Source organism: Hyperoodon ampullatus (assembly GCF_949752795.1).
Source record: "Hyperoodon ampullatus genome assembly, chromosome: 1".
NCBI lineage: Eukaryota > Metazoa > Chordata > Mammalia > Artiodactyla > Ziphiidae > Hyperoodon > Hyperoodon ampullatus.
This window is the reverse complement of record NC_136914.1, coordinates 50,973,211-50,998,088: the sequence shown is the minus strand read 5'-3', so window position 1 is coordinate 50,998,088 and position 24,878 is coordinate 50,973,211. Positions and strand designations below refer to the sequence as shown.

Here is a 24,878-nt window from a genome sequence, read left to right as displayed (position 1 = left end):
CCTTCTTTACTTCACCTATTAGTAATTTCAACTTAACTTGGCTAGAACATTGCAGGTAAACTTGATGTATCTTAATCTAGCTTTCCAGGTTCACATCTCTAATTTACACAGTATTTTCTCTCCAGATTTCCTCAATTTTTCAGTATTCTTTTCTTTAGACATGTAATAGGTCCACAATAATTTTGTTAAATGCTTGGCAATCTTCCTCCTTTCCAAGTATTTTAATAAATGTGATATTTATTTATTTATTTATTTATTTATTTATTCATTCATTCATTCATCATAGAAACATAGAAATGCTTATGGAAAGATGACAGTCCAGTTTTTGTTTAGCTGGCGCATGTTTTGCCATTTGCTTGTAAGGCATTTTGAAACTCTGAGGTTTCCTCTGAGTCAGCTCCCTGTAGGTAAACAAGTAGAAAGAACTGTGTCAGGGTACTGACATGGGGAAGCCAAAATTCCCAACTGTCAATAAGTGAGGTCAGTGGAGAGACTGAGTCATGCTCCATCTATGTAATTCTTTGAATTCCTAGAGGAAAAGTTCATGGAGGAAACGGTTTTGAACAAAATGAGAAACAATCCTTTTGGTCATGTTTTATTTCTCAACATCATTTCCTGTTCTTAGACTAAAAGGTACCTATGACTGATAACATTTGCTCCAAATTCTCAGAAAATAAAGCTTGTTTTCCATGAAAGGTGTCATTATCCTGTTTCTCTGCTGCATCAACCTTGACGTCTTGCCTACTTCCTGCTTATTTGCGGCCTACAGGCTACTGCAGCACTAGGGTGTCAGTTGGTCCCTCCCAGAACACTTCAGTTCTGCCCTGAAAGGATATATTTAATAACTGATTGGTGTGTCCCTTTAATACAAGAAAATGGAAACTGAACAACCAGAGGAAGCCTTTCCCAACACCGAAACCAATGGCGAACTTGGTAAACACCCTGCTGAAGATATGGAAGAGGAACAAGCTTTTAAAAGATCTAGAAACACTGATGAGATGGTTGAATTATGCATTCTGTTTCAGAACAAGAATGCTGGGGCAGTGGTTGGAAAAGGAGGCAAGAATATTAAGGCTCTCCATACAGACTGCAATGCCAGTGTTTCAGTCCCAGACAGCAGTGGCCCCGAGCGCACACTGAGTATCAGTGCTGATACTGCAACAGAGAAATTCTGAAGAAAATCATCCCTACCTTGGAAGAGGGCCTGCAGTTACCATCACCCACTGCAATCAGCCAGCTCCCGCTAGAATCTGATGCTATGGAATGCTTAAATTACCAACACTATAAAGGAGGCAACTTTGACTGTGAGTTGAGACTGTTGATTCATCAGAGTCTGGCTGGAGGAATTATTGGGGTCAAAGGTGCTAAAATCAAAGAATTTCAAGTGAACACTCAGACAACAATCAAGCTTTTCCAGGAATGTTGTCCTCAATCCACTGACAGAGTAGTCCTTACTGGAGGAAAACCTTTTAAGGTTGTAGAGTGCATAAAGATCATCCTTGATCTTATATCAGAGTCTCCCATCAAAGGACGTTCTCAGCCGTATGATCCCAATTTTTACGATGAAACCTATGATTATGGTGGTTTTACAATGTTTGATGACTGCCGTGGATGTCCCTTGGGATTTCCCATGTGGGCAAGAGGTAGTTTTGACAGAATGCCTCCTCGTCGGGGTAGGCGTCCCATGCCTCCATCCAGAAGAGATTATGATGATATGAGCCCTCGTCAAGGACCTCCTTCTGGACGAGGTGGCCGGGGTGGTGGCAGAGCTCAGAATCTTCCTCCTTCTCCACCACCACCTAGAGGAGGAGAGCTAATGGCCTATGACAGAAGAGGGAGACCTGGAGACCGTTATGATGGCATGGTTGGTTTCAGTGCTGATGAAACCTGGGACTCTGCCGTAGATACATGGAGCCCATCAGAGTGACAGATGGCTTATGAACCAGAGGGTGGCTCTGAACATGATTATTCCTATGGAGGGGGTCATGGCTCATATGGTGGTCTTGGTGGACCTATTATTACTACACAAGTAACTATTCCCAAAGATTTGGCTGGATCGATTATTGGCAAATGTGGTCAGTGGATTAAACAAACCCGTCATGAGTCAGGAGCTTCAATCAAAATTGATGAGCCTTTAGAAGGGTCCAAAGATCGGATCATTACCATTACAGGAACACAAGACCAGATACAGAATGCACAGTATTTGCTGCAGAACAGTGTGAAGAAGTATGCAGATGTTGAAGGATTCTAATGCAAGATATTTTTTTCTTTTTTATACTGTGAAGCAGTATTCTGGAAAGTTTTTCTAAGAATAGTGAAGAACTGAAGGAGTCCTGCATTTATTTTTTTTTAAATCTTCTTCTGTTTAAAAAGCCAACATTCCTCTGCTTCATGGGTGCGCTGCATTTGAGGTGTAGCGAAATCTTTGCAGTTCACCAGATGAAATGTTTTAGTTCCTTACAAACAGGGTTGGGGGTTGGGGGAGGGTGTGCAAAAACGAACATTGAAATTTTGAAACAGCAGCAGAGTGAGTGAATTTTAATTTTTGTTCATTGTTGGTGGTTTAAAAAAAGTCCTCCCATGTAATTATTGTGAACACTTTGCTTTGTGGCCACTGTAACATTTGCGGCAGTGGGACAGGGAGGAAAAGTAACAATAGTCCATATGTCCCTGGCATCTATTCAGAGCAGTGTGCACAATGTAATGCTCTTTTGTAAGAAACATTTTATGATTTTTAAAATAAATTTAGTGAACCTGTTTTTGGTGGTCATTTTTTTTAAGACTTTTTTTTTTAACATCTTTTTTTTTTTTTTCTTTTCCGGTACGCGGGCTTCTCACTGTTGTGGCCTCTCCCGTTGCGGAGCACAGGCTCCGGACACGCAGGCTTAGCGGCCATGGCTCACGGGCCTAGCCGCTCTGTGGCATGTGGGATCTTCCTGGACCGGGGCACGAACCCGTGTCTCTTGCATCGGCAGGCAGACTTTCAACCACTGCGCCACCAGGGAAGCCCCTTTTTTAACATCTTTATTGGAGTATAATTGCTTTACAATGGTGTGTTAGTTTCTGCTTTATAACAAAGTGAGTCAGCTATACATATACATATATCCCCATATCCCCTCCCTCTTGAGTCTCCCTCCCACCCTCCCTATCCCACCCCTCTAGGTGGTCACAAAGCACCGAACTGATCTTCCCGTGTGATGAGGCTGCTTCCCACTAGCTATCTATTTTACATTTGGTAGTGTATATATAAGTCCATGCCACTCTCTCACCTCGTCCCAGCTTACCTTTCCCCCTCCCCTTGTCTTCAAGCCCATTTTCTACGTCTGCATCTTTATTCCTGTCCTGCCCCTAGATTCTTCAGAACCATTCTTTTTAGATGCCATATATATGTGTTAGCATACGGTATTTGTTTTTCTCTTTCTGACTTATTTCACTCTGTATGACAGACTCTAGGTCCATCCACCGCACTACAAATAACTCAATTTCATTTCTTTTTATGGCTGAGTAGTATTCCATTGTATATATTGCCACATCTTCTTTATCCATTCATCTGTAAGACGGTCATTTTTAAAATGGCTGAATTCCCCACAAACTGCCCCCAAACTAAACACTAAGTTTAATTTTCAGTCCTCTGTTGGATATAAATAAATACATCTCTTGTTTGACTTAGGCAAAATATCTTGACACATTCAAGGCAAAATATCTTGACACATTCGAAATATTCAAGGAATCACATTGGTGATTTCTTAAGTGATTTGAAAGTCCATTGCTTGGGAGGAAATTCCACCATACATTCATGCTTATAATAAGCTGGCGATTTTTGTTTGTTTTTGCAAATACTTGCCCCTACTTTGCAACAATTTTCTGCTTGTAATTGTGAAGAACCAAGGTGGGGAACAATACAACAGATGGAGTATTTGGTATAAGAATATACCAGAAGCCTGGCAAGTTTTATTAATCAGAATAATACTTGGTTATGGAAGTGACTGATGCTAAATAAATTGTGATTGTTTTTTTTTTTTTTTTTTTTTTTTTTTTTTTTTTTTTTTTTTGTGGTACGCGGGCCTCTCACTGTTGTGGCCTCTCCCGTTGCGGAGCACAGGCTCCGGACGCGCAGGCTCAGCAGCCATGGCTCACGGGCCCAGCCGCTCCGCGGCATATGGGATCCTCCCAGACCGGGGCACGAACCCGTATCCCCTGCATCGGCAGGCGGACTCTCAACCACTGCGCCACCAGGGAGGCCCTGTGATTGTTTTTTATTAGATAATTTCTCACCTATAGACTTAAACTGTCAGCTTGGTAGTGTCTATTAGCTAAACTTTGTAAAATATATATATATATTCTTGTTTTTCCATTGTATGCAAATTGAAAGAAAAAGATGTACCATTTCTCTGTTGTATGTTGGATTATGTAGGAAATATTTGTGAACAATTCAAAAAAAGATGAAAAAAGTTCCTGTGGATGTTTTGTGTAGTATCTTAGCATTTGTATTGATAGTTAAAAGTTCACTTCCAAATAAAACTCCCATAATGCTAAGAAAAAAAATTTGTTTTCCTTGAGTTTGATGTAACTTTTATTTCACACAGTTACACAAGTTGGTGAATAGTAATATGACTGACTCAGCGTGAATTCCTTTAGTCTTATGAACCTATCATGAATTTCAAATGACAAAATCTAGATAAGCTGCATAAAAATGATCTGATTACTGCTTGGGTCTGGATATAATTCTATATCTTTTATCCCAGGAAGATGTCCACAAGCAAGCCCTTATTAAAACTATAGCATGTAGGGCTTCCCTGGTGGCGCAGTGGTTGAGAGTCCGCCTGCCGATGCAGGGGACACGGGTTCGTGCCCCGGTCTGGGAGGATCCCACATGCCGCGGAGCGGCTGGGCCCGTGAGCCATGGCCGCTGAGCCTGCGCGTCCGGAGCCTGTGCTCCGCAACGGGAGAGGCCACAACAGTGAGAGGCCCGCGTACCGCAAAAAAACAAAACAAAACAAAACTATAGCATGTAGAAAGTAAATCCCTCATTTAAAGTCATTTCAAACACCAAAGTATACAGTGTTGGTGTCTATTTATTAATGAAGAGCTTTCAGTTGCAGAAAACCTGAGTCAATGGGATTTAAACAATAATGAGGATTTATTGGCTCTTGTAACTGAAAACCAAAGGACGATCCCACATCAGACATGTTTTGGTTAAGAGCTTGGTTCTGTTTCTTCATTCTGGCTTTATCCCCAGCCGGACGTCACTCCACAGTCACAAAGGTGCATGGTCACAAAGGGGCGACAGGCTTCCTTGTCTATTTCCAGGGTAGAAAGTGGCACTTCTTACATATCAAATGATATTTCCTGTTCTTCAGGCAGATTGAACTAAGGTACATTGACCATAGTTGCAAGGGGTTTGAGAATAGGCTGATTGACTGTCAACTGGAACTGTGGAAATGGATAAGTCCATTTTCACATCACAGTTACTGTGTGATTACTACATGGTTACCAGATATTTCCTTAGGAAAGTCAGAGATCTATTGGGTAGGAGGAACAGAGGGAATAGATGCTGGTCAGGCCTGTCCAGGACTTTTCATTTTAAATCTTTGACCTATTGGAAGTGATATCCCATTTTACCTCTAAGTGGCAGTATTGGGCTAAAGACATGGGATCTAGACAGGTTGCAGTCATTCAATTCTTAGGTCGACAGTTACAAGCAGTATGGTTTTATGCACGTCACTTAACCTCTCCTTGCCTCAGCGCCTTCATTTGTAAGATGAAATTAGTAGAATCTTCTTTGTAGAGCTGCTATGAGTTTTCAGTGAAATGATGCATATACACCACTTAGCATAGTGCTTGTCAATTTCTAAGTATTGGGAACAATATATTTGCAGGTGAAGTAGCCATTTGATGGACTCTCTAAGGCATTGTTTTATCTGTTGGGGCATGTGCACGCTGCCCAGAATGTTTTGGAGGTTTTTCTTCCCATTTTTAGGACATTTTTATCAGTTAACTAATTTATTTTAAGTAAACTCAGTTCTTTGACCCAGAGACCAGCAGTCTGGTACTAAAGAAGTGATATGCTGTGGCATATTGTGATATAAATTCTCCAAAAAAAACCCCACCAAGTGTTCGTGATAGGGAATTTCCTTTGCAGTATAAATTTCATTCTTAAATGGTTTGAATACAGGGTACCAGCAGCATCTTACTGGGTCTCCATAGTTTCTTGTTAGGAAAATCACCACAGAAGGCCTGCTAAACCCATACAGGGCAATAAAGTTTTGATTATTCCTTGCTTACTTCTATGAGCTCAAGTAATTGGATAGCTGAATATAAGCATATGGCAATAGAAAAGTAATTTTCTTTTGGCTTGCAACTTTTAAATTTCATTTTACTTGAAGCTAGTGGTGAGGTGGGACGGTGGAGAGCAAGAAGAAAGGAGGTGAAGTAACCCTGGTTACTTGTTTTAAAACCCATCCAGTGAGGGCTAAAGATGGAGCTTGGACTACATTCCTTTGAAAAATCTATATAAACCTCATAATATATAAAGTAGATGAATTAGGGTGATTCCTTCAAATAGCTCTTTGCTTTTCAAAATGATTTATCTTATGTATTTAAAGAAATGACAAACTTGATGAATTTGGAATATGACTTGTGCTTAAGTATATGAAAACAATTAGATCAAGGGAAAGAACATCAGCTTTGGAGACAGAAAGACCACTCCTTAAATCCTGACATCACTGTTTGTCAGGTGTGTGACTTTGGAAAATTACTTATGTGACTTTGGAAAATAACTTGACATCTCTGAGCCCTCAGTTTCCAAATCTGTGAAAGAGGGACAATAATACCTTCTTTGTAAGAGTTTATGGAATGATTAAAAAAGAATTGTCTAGCACAATGAATGATAGATGTAAAGAGCACAAAAATTATTCTTATTTATAAAGATTCATTGAACATGTAAGTTATAAGGAAAGATCAATTATATAAAGTAAAGCACGTCTACACTCAGAATTCTATGACTTCTTATTGAATGTCCTACATCTGATCCTAAAGCATTCTTTTGTCACAGGATCTCATCACTTCAGGTTTAAAACTGAGAGACTTACACACTTCCTAGTGTCACTGAGGAGAACAAATAAACTGGAATGCCACTGTCAGCCCACTGAATCAATGCTCGGCTGCACATTATAATTGCTTGGGAACTTTGAAAAACCTAAATGCCCCAACCGTAACCCAGAACAATTAAATCAGAAGTTCCGGGAGTTGGATCCAGCCATGCGTTTTTTAAAGCTCTGCAGAAAATTCAAAGTGCAGCCAAGCTAGAGAATCATTGCTCTAAGCTGTTGCTTCTCAAACTATAATGTGCATGTGAATCACCTGAGGTCTAGTTAACTTGCAAGTTCTGATCCTATAGATCTGGGGTGGGGCCTGAGCCTCTGCATTTCCAGTACTCTTTTAGGCGATGCCATTGCTACTTGTTCCCGGACCACACTTTGAGCAGCCAGACACTCAGATGCTTATTTTTCTCTCTCTTTCCGCCACCACCCAGTTCTGGGAAAAAAAGCCTTTTATAAAAATACTTTCTCTTTCCTAGGAATAGCTTTATTTCCCCTTCAGTTTTATTGAGAAATAATCGACATATATCACTGTATAAGTTTAAGGTATACAGCATAATGACTTGACATACTTATATTGTGAAATAATTACCACAATATGTTTAGTTAACATCTGTCACCTCATATAAGTACAAACAATTTTTTTTCCTTCTGATGAGAACTTTTAGGAACCACACTCATGACAACTTTCAAATGTACAATACAGCAGTGTAAACTGTAGTCATCGTGTTGTACATTACATCCTTAGAGCATATTTGTCTTTTAACTGGAAGTTTGTACATTTGGACAACCTTCATCTAATTCCACCACCCCTTACGCCCTGCATCTGTTAACCACAAATTTGTTCTCTTTTTCTAAGAATTTTTTTTTTAAGATTCTATGTGTGAGTGATACCAGGTAGTATTTGTCTTTCTCTGGCTGACTTATTTACTCAGCATAGTGCCCTCAAACTCCATCCATGTTGTCACAAACGGCAGGATTTCCTCCTTTTTTTATGGCTGAATAACATTCCTCTGTGTGTGTGTGTGTGTGTGTACTATATTTTCTTTATCCATTCATCTGCTGATGCACACTTAGGCTGTTTCCATGTCTTGGCTATTGTAAATAATGCTGCAATGAACACTAGTGTGCTTGTATCTTTTCAAATTAGTGTTTTTGGTTTCTTTGGATAAATACCCAGAAGTGGAAGTGCTGGACGATATGGTAGTTCCATTTAAAAATTTTTGAGGAATCTCCATACTCTTTTCCATAGTGTGTGTGCCAATGTACATTCTCACCAACGGTGTACGTGGGTTCCCTTTTCTCCACATCCACACCAGCACCTATCTGTTGTCTTTTTGATGATGGCCATTCTAACAGGAGTGAGGTGATATCTCATTGTGGATCTGATTTACATTTCTCCTAGGAATTGCTTTTACTTCTGAGGCCACTGTCATCTTTATCCATGATAGGAGAATATTATTCTTTCTCCAGGAGTGTTTCAAACTGCTTTGCCCTTCTTAAAATATCAGTAATTTTGACTTATGAAAAATATATACCTCTGTCTTCAGTACAAGATGACTCACAATTTTATCATGAAAAAAATTGTAAAAGTATTGACATAATATGAACACCTTCAGAAATTTGACTGCTCTGAAAAGTTTTTAAAGAAGATAATTTACGCACAACTAAAAATCAAGAAGAATGCTTATTCAGGCAGTGTTTGTTTACACTGAAAACTGTTAAGAATTGTTGATACTGCTGAGATTTAGATTTGAATCCCCAAAGCAGCTTTAAACTGAACTGTCTTGTCCAGGATCATTTGGCTAAACTCCACTGGTCAGACTGTTACCAGCTGCCCCATAGCTGACCTTGACTTTTGGTAAAGAAAGCAGCAACTCCTGAATAGATCTGGGACTTGTCCAGGCTATGGCACAGGAATATCCACGTTAGTGGTGTGCCTTTAAAGGAGAGAGCCAGGATACTTAACATCCATTTTTTACTTTCGTGTTGGTTTTTTTTTTTTTTTACTTCTTTAGCCTGGCATAGTCGACCAAGCCAATGGCGTTTGAGTCAGCTATATCTAGGTTTGAAATGTCAGCCCTTCCTATTTTCTGTCTTTGAGTTTGGGACAAAGTACTTTGCTTGTTTGCATAAATCATTGCTTATTATAATCTCACATAACAGGAAGTTATGAAATAATGGTTTTAGGAATGGCTCAGCAGCTTGACCATGCAGCTTGACCATGTTATCAAGTTTCTCCTGATCCTGTCACATTGACAATGTGTTTCATCATGATGACTGTGGAAACTTCAAGTATCATATCTGCACAGGTATCATACCTACACAGGACAATGCCCTTAATAGAAAGACAGCGTATATCATATACCTCTATTTAATCAGGGAAAAAAGTCCTATCTAGAAGACTCCCTAGCTGACTGCCCTGTCATCTAACTGAGCAGGAATAAATTGCAGGTCAACCCCTGAACCAATCACTGACAAATAAGAATGGGATTATCATTATGGATTTAGATTTCTCATAATTCATCCCTGGGCAGAATTCACATTGTCACATTGTGGAGAACACACGGTCAAATCAGGATCCTCTTAGCAGGGAAAAGTGGGATATGCTAGTGTATTGACAACGTAGGTCTTTAAAACACCATTAACAGTTGTCCTTCTTCCTTGTTGAGACGATCTCCAAATTAGGCAATTACATTGGCCCACAGGGAATCATCAGCAGGTTTGTTATCCCCAAACTGATTTATTTCTTTACTTGAGAATGGCTGCAGTTTGTATCTTGGAAATTTTGTTTCTAGTAAAAGAGTTCTTATCGCATTGCCATAAGCTTTTTGAAAGTTTTCACCTAGAAGTTGAAAACACTATGATCTTTGTTGCTCTCTTCAAAATCTAAGACCAAGAAGGCAAAATTACATTTTTATTTATAAACAAGGACTAGGTTAACATCAAATTTAAATCTGAAATCAGAGAGGAAAGAGGACAAATTTTGTTCCTGTTGCATTAATATATCATGGACATTTGTTGCTTCCACTAATACTGTATTACGAGTTCTTCACTGGAGGTGACTGTGTCTTATTAATCTTTGTATTCCAAGAAGTTGACTCATTTCTTGGCTCATAGGAGATGTATGATAAATGTTGTGTTGAAAATAATCTCAAAACACACGATTTCATGCAACGTTAACTTGGTAAAGTTATAAGACAAAGTCATTGTCTTGGCATTAATGAATACCTCCTAATTTTCCTATGACCATACTTGAGGCAGCTTGTCAATGATCCTCCAGCTTATGGTGAATGTATCAAGTGGTGCTGACAGAGTCAACTCATGAATTGGCATTACTTGGCACACACAGAGTAGATGTGGCGCTTAGACTGTTTTTTGCAGCACGAAGCCCTCCATTTGTCCCAAGCTCGTTACTGCACATTGGTCTCAGAGTCCATAGCTGAGGGATATCAATAGTTCTGGGAACCAGCTCACATCACATCCTAAGCTTCACTGATGGCTATGTCTGAATCACAGCAAGGCTTGAGGGCGCAGGATTTCTTATAACTTGTTTGTCTGGTTTTCAGGAGTTGACTGATTAATGTGGACAGTCAGCTCATTTCTCAGTGTGAAAAAGATGGAACCACTGTGTAATACTAGAAATTTCTTGAAAAGGAAATATTTACAGAAATACGAGCAGAGCCTGAGGGAAGTGAGAATCAAGAATAGCTTCCCATAAGCTTTAACGTTAGAATGTAATTTTCTGGAAAGCAGAGACCTGTGACTTCTGTGTCCTCAGTCCCCATTGGTGATTTGCTGCAACACTTTATATTGTGTAATGCTCAGGAAAGTTCACATGTGCCAGATACCCTTCTTTCCTCCCGAATCATGAACACTGAGGGCCAGAGGGGCATTTGCACATAGAAGCGTCCCTAGGTGGTCATCCTGCCCTCACTCTCTCTTGGTAAGTGGCCATTCTAGGAGGGCTGGTCATTCTGGTCCGTTAGTTTGTTCATCTTCCATCATTCTCAGTTTGGGTAGCTCTTGCAGTCTTCCCAGAGCACGAACTTCCTCCCTAGGGTTCCTTACGAGAAGCCGTTGCCTTGGGCTTAAAGCTGAGCTTTTATGAGTAACACTGAGTCAGAGTATGGTAGTGATGATCTAAGATTCTGGAGTCCTATTTTCTGGGTTCAAATACCAACTCTGCCACTTGCAAGTTCTATGACCCCAGATGCTGTACCTCTTTTCGCCTCACTGCCTCACTCTCCTCCCCTATGGCGTAGGGCTTAAGGAAGTTTAAATGAAAGCATGGTCTGCCACAGAGAAAACACTGTGTAAGTTAGTAAGAGTATCATCATTTGTGTCCATCCCAATTCAGATGTATAACAACTTTAGCAATCCTACATGGAGCCTGTACACCAGTGGCATCAACTTAGAAATTTCTCGGCTATGCAAGATAGGTGACTAAGTAAACTGTATAGCAATGGTTGTGATCACCACTTTGTATCAGTATTTTGTTTTAAATGTTCTTAAATATCTTTCCTATAATTTCTTTATTTTCAGGTTAAAATATAAAGTTTTCAAGGGCTGGGACTTTCTTTATGAATTTCTTCATATACCCAATGCAGAAGTGCTACATATGTGTCAAATATAAAATGTACTGTTTTCAAAATTAAAAAAAAAAATCAGTTGAGAGGCAAGCCCTTCACAATGGCAAAACAACCAACCAACTCAGTCACAAGGCTCTTAGTTTTAGGACTGTTAAATTCTAGGGTCAATTCCATTGTTTTCAGTGTAATAATCTGACTACCTTATCACATAATCTTCCCACCTAACATCCATATGACTTTAGGATGCCTGGACCTCATCATTGCTTCTCATCTTAAGGAGGTACTGGGATTTCTAATGGTTTAGCTGATGACAGAGGTTGTAGTATTGAGGAATAATCCCTATTTAGAGAATAGAAGGCTCATGAACAGTTCATATGCAGTTAGAATATATTTTAACCAAAGAAATATCCAGTTGGCATTGCTCAAGTAACACAAGAGTTTCTGATCATTGGAAACCATGCAATATAGGCAAAGTGTTGGTGAAACATAGCAGTGTGTCCTGGTCCAAAAGATAACATTTTGGTTATTTCTCTGGTCATCGAAAAGCTGCATCTATATCACATGTACACAGCTTCTTGTAGGTGACTCAAAATGAATTATTTCAGCAAGGTAGTGGGTTTGACCCAGTTAGACATTGCAGAAGAGTTATCAAAAGTACTGGCTCTGGAACTCCCTGTGATCAGATCAAAGCACAGATGCACTAACTGGTGTGCGACCGCAGGCTGATTCCTTCACCTCTCTAAAGATCTGTTTTCTTTTCTAGAAAATTGATATAAAAATAGTACTACTTCATTACTGTAAGCATAAAATTTGAGAATGTGTAATGAAGTGCTTAGCCCACAGACTGTATAGTAAGAATTCACTACATTTCAGCCATTATTTTTTACTATTATTTGAAGACAATTTCTACCTTGACGCTGCATTGGTAAATAACATAATGGTGAGAAGAAAGCTCTTCCTGATTAGTACCGAGACCTGCATATTCAGGGAACTCTAATTTGTGTTTCAGTAAATGATCTGATTACTGGTGAGACCAGAAGGTCCTGTAAATGGCTACCCACCCTGTTCCTGTCAGAGCCTGAGTCAGGTTGAGACTAGCTGCCTGACACATTCCTATATGGTTCCCACCTAATGAAGCCACCTTCACACATTGCTTTCTTTAATTGACCAAGGACCTATTGAGAAAACTGTCATCACATGACAGAGGGTTCTTGGAAGGAAGAAGTGACTTGCCTGGGGCCAAGTTTCTGCAGTACTACTCGGACAGTCTTAATAATAGCCAACTTTAATGAGCATCTACTATGTACTGACATTGAGTTAAGCACTGTACGTGCATTATCCTGCTTAATATTCATAACTACCATTTGGAATGGGACTTTCATTATCTCATTTAAGTACAAGGAAACTGAAGTGAAGAGAGGCGTGCAATTTGTCCAAATCCCCACAACTTGGAAAAACCAGGGTGTGCTCTGATACTATACAATGATGGATGTAAGGACTTTGTGTATGAAAATTGTTGTTTCTCTGAGGCCTGTAGGTTACATATATTTTCGGAAGGGCAAAGATTAACTTCTGTTGAACTTTTTGTTTTTCTTTTTAATTTTACTTTTTATTCTATTTTATTTTTTTAACATCTTTATTGGAGTATAATTGCTTTACAATGGTGTGTTATTTTCTGCTTTATAACAAAGTGAATCAGCTATACATATACATATACATATATACCCATATCTCTTCCCTCTTGCGTCTCCCTCCCACCCTCTCTATCCCACCCCTCTAGGTGGTCACAAAGCACCCAGCTGATCTCCCTGTGCTATGTGGCTGCTTCCCACTAGCTATCGATTTTGCATTTGGTAATGTATATATGTCCATGCCACTCTCTCACTTTGTCCCAGTTTACCCTTCCCCCTCCCTGTGTCTTCAAGTCCATTCTCTAGTAGGTCTGCGTCCTTATTCTCATCCTACTCCCAGGTTCTTCATGACCATTTTTTGGTTTATTTTAGATTCCATATATATGTGTTAGCATACGGTATTTATTTTTCCCTTTCTGACTTACTTCACTCTGTATAACAGACTCTAGGTTCATCCACTCACTACAAATAACTCAGTTTCATTTGTTTTTATGGCTGAGTAATATTCCATTGTATATATGTGCCACATCTTCTTTATTCATTCATCTGTCGATGGACACTTAGGTTTTGTTTTTCTTTATACATTTTAAAAAATTAATTAGTTTATTATTTATTTATTTTTGGCTGTGTTGGGTTTTCGTTTCTGTGCGAGGGCTTTCTGTAGTTGTGGCGAGCGGGGGCCACTATTCACCACGGTGCGTGGGCCTCTCTTATTGTGGAGCACAGGCTCCAGACATGCAGGCTCAGTAGTTGTGGCTCATGGGCCCAGTTGCTCCGTGGCATGTGGGATCTTCCCAGACCAGGGCCCGAACCTGTGTCCCCTGCATTGGCAGGCAGATTCTCAATGACTGCGCCACCAGGGAAGCTCCCTATACATGATTTTTTAAAACTAAGTAATAGCTTTATTTTCTAATATAGAGGTAATTAGAGACATCAAAGCAAAAACGACTAGATAAAAGAAGAAAGGTTTATTTTGGTCACTTACAGACTCAACTCACATTTCAACTGCTTTCTATAGCCTTCCTAAATCTCCAGGGTTGAAATTAACCACCTCATCCTCTGGGCTCCCAAAAGACTTTTCAAAAAGAAATTTACATCCTGAGCAGGTTTGATATTAAAAATATTTAGCAACTGGTAGAGATGCTGGCCAAATACAGAAGCAAGGGCTTGGAGCTTATTTGTGCTAACCATTAACCCTTTAGCTCCTGGATCCTGGGGAATTCCAGGGTGACTCAGGTTTCTGTGATTACTGGGAAACACTCAGAGAACAAGAGCGAAGGTTATTTGCCAGGTGGTATGAAAGAATATGTTATTTCAACAACCAAAAAATATGTATGGGTACAGGGCCTATTTCTTTTTGTCGTTGTGGAGATATAATTGCTATATAACATTATATTAGTTTCAGGTATGCAACACAGTGATTAGATATTGGTATGTATTGTGGAATGATCACCACAGTAAGTCTAGTTAACATCCATCACCATACATAGTTACAAAATGTTTTATCTTGTGATGAAAAATTTTAAGATCTATTCTCTTAGCAATGGTCAAATATACAATACATTATTACTAACTATACTGCCCATGCTGTACATTATATTCCCATGACAGATTCATTTTATAGCTGGAGTTTGCACTTTTTAACCCCCCTCTCTCATTTTACCCACTCCGCAACCCCCTGCCTCTGGTCACCACCAATCTATTCTCTGTAGCCACGAGCTCTGTTTGTTTGACTTTTGTTTCATTTCTTATGTTTTTTTTTTTTTTGATTACACATATAAGTGAAATCATATAGTATTTGCCTTTCCCTTAGCATAATGCCCTCAAGGTCCATCCGTGTTTTCCCAAAAGGCAAGATTTCCCTCTTTTTTTGTGGATGAATAATACTCTATTCCATTTTCCGTAATTATGCACACACACACACACACACACACACACACACACACATATATATATATATATATATATATATATATACAGAGAGAGAGAGAGAGAGAGAGAGAGAGAGAGAGAGCATCTTCTTTATCCATTCACCCAAAAATGGACATTTAGGTTGTTTCCACATCTTGGCTATTATAAATAATGCTCCAAAGAACATGGGGATGCATATATCTTTTTAAAAAAATTTCGCATTATTTATTTATTTATTTATTTATTTTTTAACATCTTTATTGGAGTATAATTGCTTTACAATGGTGTGTTAATTTCTGCTTTATAACAAAGTGAATCAGCTATACATATACATATATCCTCATATCTCCTCCCTTTTGTGTCTCCCTCTAACCCTCCACATCCCACCCCCCTAGGTGGACACAAAGCACCGAGCTGACCTCCTTGTGTTATGTGGCAGCTTCCCACTAGCTACCTATTTTACATTTGGTAGTGTGTATATGTCCATGTTACTCTCTCTCACTTCATCCCAGCTTACACTTCCCCCTCCGCCTGTCCTCAAGTCCATTCTCTACGTCTGCATTTTTATTCCTGTCCTACCCCTAGGATCTTCAGAACCACTTTTTTTTTTTTTTTTTTAGATTCCATATATATGTGTTAGCATACGGTATTTGTTTTTCTCCTTCTGACTTATTTCACTATGTATGACAGTTTCTAGGTCTATCCATGTCACTACAAATAGTTCAATTTCATTTCTTTCTATGGTTGAGTAATATTCTATTGTATATATGTGCCAAATCTTCCTTATCCTTTATTCTGTTGGACACTTAGGTTGCTTCCATGTCCTGGCTATTGTAAATAGAGCTGAAATGAACATTGTGGTACGTGACTCATTTTGAATTATGGTTTTCTCTGGGTATATGCCCAGTAGTGGGATTGCTGGGTCATATGGTAGTCCTATTTTTAGTTTTTTAAGGAACCTCCATACAGTTCTCCAGAGTGGACGTATCAGTTTACATTCCCAGCAAAAGTGCAAGAGGGTATCCTTTTCTCCACACTCTCTCCCGCATTTATTGTTTGTAGATTTTTTGATGGTGGGTATTCTGACTGATGTGAGGTGATACATCATTGTACTTTTGATTTGCATTTCTCTAATGATTAGTGATGTTGAGCATTCTTTCATGTGTTTGTTGGCAATCTGTATATATTCTTTGGAGAAATGTCTGTTTAGGTCTTCTGCCCATTTTTGGATGGGTTGTTTGTTTTTTTGATATTGAGCTACATGAGAAGCTTGTATGTTTTGGAGATTAATCCTTTGTAAGTTGCTCCATTTGCAAATATTTTCTCCCATTCTGAGGGTTGTCTTTTCATCTTGTTTATGGCTTCCTTTCCTGTGCTAAAGCTTTTAAGTTTCATTAGGTCTCATTTGTTTATTTTTGTTTTTATTTCCATTTCTCTAGGAGGTGGGTCAAAAAGGATCTTGCTGTGATTTATGTCATAGAGTGTTCTGCCTATGTTTTCCTCTAAGAGTTTGATAGTGTCTGGCCTTCCATTTAGGTCTTTAATCAATTTTGAGTTTATTTTTGTGTATGGTATTAGGGAGTGTTCTAATTTCATTCTTTTACATGTAGCTCTCCAGTTTTCCCAGCACCACTTATTGAAGAGTCTGTCTTTTCTCATTGTATATTCTTGCCTCCTTTATCAAAGATAAGGTGACCATATGTGCGTGGGTTTATCTCTGGGCTTTCTATCCTATTCCATTGACCTATATTTCTGTTTTTGTGACAGTACCATACTGTCTTGATTACTGTAGCTTTGTAGTTTAGTATGAAGTCTGGGAGCCTGATTCCTCCAGCTTCATTTTTCTTTCTCAGGATTGTTTTGGGGGGGATTTGAGAAGATGGCAGAAGAGTAAGACACGGAGATCACCTTCCTCCTCACAGATACATCAGAAATACATCTGCACGTGGAAATGCTCCTATAGAACACCCACTGAACGCTGGCAAAAGACCTCAGACCTCCCAAAAGACAAGAAGCTCCCCACATACCTGGGTAGGGCAAAAGAAAAAAGAAAAAACAGAGACAAAAGAATAGGGACGGGACCTGCACCATTGGAAGGGAGCTGTGAAGGAGGAAAGGTTTCCACACAGTAGAAGCCCCTTCGTGGGTGGAGACTGCACATGGCGGACGGGGGAACCTTCGGAGTCGCGGAGGAGAGTGCAGCCACAGGGGTGCGGAGGACAAAGTGGAGAGATTCCTGCACAGAGGATCAGTGCTCACCAGCACTCACTAGCCCAAGAGGCTCGTCTGCTCACCCGCCGGGGTGGGCGGGGGCTGGGAGCTGAGGCTCGGGCTTCGGAGGTCGGTCCCAGGGAGAGGACTGGGGTTGGCGGCGAGAACACAGCCTGAAGGGGGCTAGTGCACCACAGCTAGCCGGGAGGGAGTCCGGGAAAAAGTCTGGAGCTGCTGAAGAGGCAAGAGACGTTTTCTTGCCTCTTTGTTTCCTGGTGCACAAGGAGATGGGTTTCAGAGCGCTGTTTAAAGGAGTTCCAGAGACGGGCGTGAGCCAAGGCTACCAGCGTGGACCCTAAAGACGGGCATGAGATGAAAGGCTGCTGCTACTGCAGCCACCAAGAAGCCTGTGTGCAAGCTCAGGTCACTCCCCAGAGCTCCCCTCTCGGGAGCCTGTGTAGCCCGCCACTGCCAGGGTCCCGTGATTCAGGGACAACTTCCCCAGGAGAACGCACGGTGTGCCTCAGGCTGGTGCAACATCCTGCTGGCCTCTGCCACCGCAGGCTCGCCCCGCATCCGTACCCCTCCCTCCCCCCGGCCTGAGTGAGCCAGAGCCCACAAATCAGATGCTCCTTTAACCCCGTCCTGTCTGAGCAAAGAACAGATGCCCTCAGGCGACCTACATGCAGAGGCAGGGCCAAACACAAAGCTGAACCCCGGGAGCTGTGCGAACAAAGAAGAGAAAGGGAAATTTCTCCCAGCAGCCTCAGGAGCAGCGGATTAAATCTCCATAATCAACTTGATGTACCCTGCATCTGTGGAATACCTGAATAGGCAACGAATCATCCCAAATTGAGGAGGTGGACTTTGGGAGGAATTATATATTATTTTTTCCCCTTTTCCTCTTTGGGTGAGTCTGCATGTGTATGCTACTGTGTGAAATTTTGTCTGTATAGCTTTGCTTTCACCATTTGTCCTAGGGTTCTGTCCATCTGTTTTTTTTTTTTCTTTTTTCTTTTAACTTAAACATTTTTTCTTAATAATTATTTTTTATTTAATAACTTTATTTTATTTTATCTTTATTTTATTTTATCTTCTTTCTTCCTTTCTTTCTTCCTTCATTCATTTCTTTCTTTCTTTCTTTCTTCCTTCCTTCCTTCCTTCCTTCCTTCCTTCCTTCCTTCCTTCCTTTCTGTCTTTCTTTTTTTTTTCTCCCTTTTATTCTGAGCCGTGTGGATGAAAGGCTCTTGGTGCTCCAGTCAGGAGTCAGTGCTGTGCAACTGAGGTGGGAGAGCCAACTTCAGGACACTGGTCCACAAGAGACCCCTCAGCTCAACGTAATATCAAATGGCAAAAATCTCCCAGAGATCTCCATCTCAACACCAAGACCCAGCTCTGCTCAATGACCAGCAAGCTGCAGTGCTGGACACCCCATGCCAAACAACTAGCAAGACAGGAACACAACACCACCCATTCTCAGAGAGCTGCCTAAAATCATACTAAGTTCACAGACAACCCAAAACAGACCAGTGGACATGGTCCTGCCCACCAGAAAGACAAGATCCAGCCTCATACACCAGAACACAGGCACTAGTCCCCTCCACCAGGAAGCCTACATAGCCCACTGAACCAACCTTAGCCACTGGGGGCAGACACCAAAAACAACGGGAACTATGAACCTGCAGCCTGAGAAAAGGAGACCCCAAACACAGTAAGATAAGCAAAATGAAAAGACAGAAAAACATACAGCAGATGAAGGAACAAGGTAAAAACCCACCAGACCTAACAAATGAAGATGGAATAGGCAGTCTACCTGAAAAAGAATTCAGAATAATGATAGTAAAGATGATCCAAAATCTTGAATAGAGAAAATGCAAGAAACATTTAACAAAGACCTAGAAGAACTAAAGAGGAAACAAGCAATGATGAAAAACACAATAAATGAAATTAAAAATTCTCTAGAAGGGATCAATAGCAGAATAACTGAGGCAGAAGAATGGATAAGTGATGTGGAAGATAAAAGAGTGGAAATAACTACTGCAGAACAGAATAAAGATAAAAGAATGAAAAGAATTGAGGACAGTCTCAGAGACTTCTGGGACAATATTCAATGCAGCAACATTCGAATTATAGGGGTCCCAGAAGAAGAAGAGGAAAAGAAAGAGACTGAGAAAATATTTGAAGAGATTATAGTTGAAAACTTCCTTAATATGGGAAAGGAAATAGTTAATCAAGTCCAGGAAGCACAGACAGTCCCATACAGGATAAGTCTAAGGAGAAACATGAAAGGACACATATTAATCAAAGTATCAAAAATTAAATACAAAGAAAACATATTAAAAGCAGCAAGGGAAAAACAACAAGTAATGCACAAGGGAATCCCCATAAGGTTAACAGCTGATCTCTCAGCAGAAACTCTACAAGCCAGAAGGGAGTGGCAGGACATAATTAAAGTGATGAAGGAGAGAAACCTGCAACCAAGATTACTCTACCCAGCAAGGATCTCATTCAGATTTGATGGAGAAATTAAAACCTTTACAGACAAGCAAAAGCTGAGAGAGTTCAGCACCACCAAACCAGCTTTACAACAAATGCTAAAGGAACTTCTCTAGGCAAGAAACACAAGAGAAGGAAAAGACCTACAATACCAAACAAAAAACAATTAAGAAAATGGGAATAGGAACATACATACCAATAATTACTTTAAATGTAAATGGATTAAATGCTCCCACCAAAAGACATAGACTGACGGAATGGACCCAAAAAAAAGATCCATATATATGCTGTCTACAAGAGACCCACTTCAGACATAGGGACACATACAGACTGAAAGTGAAGGGATGGAAAAAGATATTCCATGCAAATGGAAATCAGAAGAAAGCTAGAGTAGCAATTCTCATATCAGACAAAATAGATTTTAAAATAAAGCCTATTACAAGAGACAAAGAAGGATACTACATAATGATCAAGGGATCGATCCAAGAAGAAGATATAACAATTGTGAATATTTATGCACCTAACATAGGAGCACCTCAAAACATAAGGCAAATGCTAACAGGCATAGAAGGGGAAATTGACAGTATCACAATCATAGTAGGGGATGTTAACACCCAACTTTCACCAATGGAAAGATCATCCAAAATGAAAATAAATAAGGAAGCACAAACTTTACATGATACATTAAACAAGATGGACTTAATTGATATTTATAGGACATTTCATCCAAAAAAACAGAATACACATTTTTCTCAAGTGCTCATGGAACATTCTCCAGGATAGATCATATCTTGGGTCACAAATCTAGCCTTGGTAAATTTAAGAAAATTGAAATTGTATCAAGTATCTTTTCTGACCACAATGCTATGGAACTGTATATCAATTACAGGAAAAATCTGTAAAAAATACAAACACATGGAGGCTAAACAATACACTACTTAATAACGAAGTGATCACTGAAGAAATCAAAGAGGAAGTCAAAAAATACCTAGAAACAAATGACAATGGAGACACGATGAACCAAACCTATGGGATGCAGCAAAAGCAGTTCTAAGGGACAAGTTTATAGCAATACAATCCTACCTTAACAAACAGGAAACATCTCAAATAAACAACCTAACCTTGCACCTAAAACAATTAGAGAAAGAAGAAGAACAACAACAAAAAACCCCCAAAGTTAGCAAAGGAAAGAAATCATAAAGATCAGATCAGAAATAAATTAAAAAGAAATGAAGGAAACAATAGCAAAGATCAATAAAACTAAAAGCTGGTTCTTTGAGAAGATAAACAAAATTGATAAACCACTAGCCAGACTCATCAAGAAAAAAAGGGAGAAGACAAATCAATAGAATTAGAAATGAAAAAGGAGAAGTAACAACTGACACTGCAGAAATACAAAGCATCATGAGAGAATACTACAAGCAACTCTATGCCAATAAAATGGAAAACCTGGAAGAAATGGACAAATTCTTAAAAATGCACAACATGCCGAGACTGAATCAGGAAGAAATAGAAAATATGAACAGACCAATCACAAGCACTAAAATTGAAACTATGATTTAAAATCTTCCAACAAACAAAAGCCCAGGACCAGATGGCTTCACAGGTGATTTCTATCAAACATTTAGAAAAGAGCTAGCATCTATCCTTCTCAAAATCTTCCAAAATATAGCAGAGGGAGGAACACTCCCAAACTCATTCTACGAGGCCACCATCACCCTGACACCAAAACCAGACAAAGATGTCACAAAGAAAGAAAACTATAGGCCAATATTACTGAGGAACATAGATGCAAAAATCCTCAACAAAATACTAGCAAACAGAATCCAACAGCACATTAAAAGAATCATACACCATGATCAAGTGGGGTTTATTCCAGGAATGCAAGGATTCTTCAATATATGCAAATCAATCAACGTGATACACCATATTAACAAATTGACGGAGAAAAACCATATGATCATCTCAATGGATGCAGTGAAAGATTTTGACAAAATTCAACACCCAGTTATGATAAAAACCCTGCAGAAAGTAGGCATAGAGGGAACTTTCCTCAACATAATAAAAGCCATATATGAAAAACCCACAGCCGACATCATCCTCAATGGTGAAAAACTGAAACCATTTCCACTAAGATCAGGAACAAGACAAGGTTGCCCACTGTCACCACTGTTATTCAACAGTTTTGGAATTTTTAGCCACAGCAATCACAGAAGAAAAAGAAAATAAAGGAATCCAAATCAGAAAAGAAGTAAAGCTATCACTGTTTGCAAATGACATGAGTAAAGCTGTCACTGTTTGCAGATACATAGAGAATCCTAAAGGTGCTACCAGAAAACTACTAGAGCTAATTAATGAATTTGGTAAAGTAGCAGGATACAAAATTAATGCACAGGAATCTCTGGCATTCTTATACAGTAATGATGAAAAATCTGAAAGTGAAATTTAGAATACACTCCCATTTACCACTGCAACAAAAAGAATAAAATATCTAGGAAAAAACCTACCTATGGAGACAAAAGACCTGTATCAGAAGATTATAAGACACTGATGAAAGAAATGAAAGATGATACAAATAGATGGAGACATATACCATGTTCTTGGATTGGAAGAATCAACACTGTGATAATGACTCTACTACCCAAAGCAATCTACAGATTCAATGCAATTCCTATCAAACTACCACTGGCATTTTTCACAGAACTAGAACAAAAAATTTAACAATTTGTATGGAAACACAAAAGACCCCAATAGCCAAAGCAATCTTGAGAATGAAAAATTGAGCAGGAGGAATCAGGCTCCCTGACTTCAGACTATACTACAAAGCTACAGTAATGAAGACAGTATGGTACTGGCATAAAAACAGAAATAAAGATCAATGGAACAGGATAGAAAGCCCAGAGATAAACCCACGCACATATGGTCACATTATGTTTGATAAAGAAGACAAGAATATAAAATAAGAAAAGACAGACTCTTCAATAAGTGGTGCTGGGAAAACTGGACAGCTACATGTAAAAGAATGAAATTAGAACACTCCCTAACACCATGTACAAAAATAAACTCAAAATGGATTAAAGACCTAAATGGAAGGCCAGACACTATCAAACTCTTAGAGGAAAACTTAGGCAGAACACTCTATGACATAAATCACAGCAAGATTCTTTTTGACCCACCTCCTAGAGAAATGGAAATAAAAACAAAAATAAACAAATGGGACCTAATGAAACTTAAAAGCTTTTGCACAGGAAAGGAAACCATAAAGAAGACAAAAAGACAACCCTCAGAATTGGAGAATATATTTTCAAATGAAGCAACTGACAGGGGATTAATCTCCAAAATTTACAAGCAACTCATGCACCTCAATAACAAAGAAACAAACAACCCAATCCAAAAATGGGCAGAAGACCTAAATAGACATTTCTCCAAAGAAATATACAGATTGCCAACAAACACATGAAAGAATGCTTAATATCATTAATCATTAGAGAAATGCAAATCAAAACTACAGTGAGGGGCTTTCCTGGTGACACAGTGGTTGAGAATCTGCCTGCTAATGCAGGGGACACGGGTTCAAGCCCTGGTCTGGGAAGATCCCACATGCCGCAGAGCAACTGGTCCTGTGAGCCACAGCTGCTGAGTCTGCACGTCTGGAGCCTGTGTTCTTCCACAAGAGAGGCAGCGATAGCGATTGGCCCACGCAACGCGATGAAGAGTGCCCCCCGCTTGCCACAACTAGAGAAAGCCCTCGCACAGAATTGAAGACCCAACACAGCCAAAAATAAATAAATAAACAAATGTGGGGTTTAAAATAACAAAAAATACTACAGTGAGATATCATCTCACACTGGTCAGAATGGCCATCATCAAAAAATCTAGAAACAATAAATGCTGGAGAGGGTGTGTAGAAAAGTGAACACTCTTGCACTGCTGGTGGGAATGTAAATTGATACAGCCACTACGGTGAACAGTATGGAGGTTCCTTAAAAAACCACGAATAACACTATCATACGACCCAGAAATCCCACTACTGGGCATATACCCTGAGCAAACCATAATTCAAAAAGAGTCATGTACCACAATGTTCATTTGAGCTCTATTTACAATAGCCAGGAGATGGAAGCAACCTAAGTGTCCATCAACAGATGAATGGATAAAGAAGGTGTGGCACATATATACAATGGAATATTATTTAGCCATAAAAAGAAACGAAATTGAGTTATTTGTAGTGAGATGGATGGACCTAGAGTCTGTCATACAGAGTGAAGTAAGTCAGAAAGAGAAAAACAAATACCATATGCTAACACATATATATGGAATCTGAGAAAAAAAAAAAGGTCATGAAGAACCTAGGGGTAAGATGGGAATAAAGACACAGACCTACAAGAGGATGGACTTGAGGATATGAGGAGGGCGAAGCGTAAGCTGTGACAAAATGAGAGAGTGGCATGGACATATATACACTACCAAATGTAAGATAGATAGCTAGTGGGAAGCAGCCGCATAGCACAGGGAGATCAGCTCGGTGCTTTGTGACCACCTAGAGGAGTGGGATAGGGAGGATGGGAGGGAGACAGACGCAAGAGGAAGAGACATGGGAACATATGTATATGTATAACTGATTCAGTTTGGTATACAGCAGAAACTAACACACCATTGTAAAGCAATTATACTCTAAAAGATGTTAAATAAAGAAGATTGTTTTGGCTATTTGTGGTCTTTTGTGTTTCCATACAAATTGTGATAATTTTTTTTTAGTTCTGTGAAAAATTCCATTGGTAGTTTGATAGGGATTGCATTGAATCTGTAGATTGCTTTGGGTAGTATAGTCATTTTCAAAAAGTTGATTCTTCCAATACAGGAACATGGTATATCTTTCCATCTCTTTGTATCATCATAAATTTCTTTCATCAATGTCTTATAGTTTTCTGCCTAGA

General features: G+C 39.4%; 1 pseudogene across 1 annotated transcript; it reads left to right on the top strand.

Annotated features, from left to right (window-relative positions):
- Positions 1 to 875: 875 nt before the first annotated feature.
- On the top strand, positions 876 to 2,251 carry LOC307055943 (heterogeneous nuclear ribonucleoprotein K-like; annotated as a pseudogene). The gene has a single exon. The product of its transcript is annotated as a heterogeneous nuclear ribonucleoprotein K-like (transcript).
- The last annotated feature ends 22,627 nt before the right edge of the window (positions 2,252 to 24,878 follow it).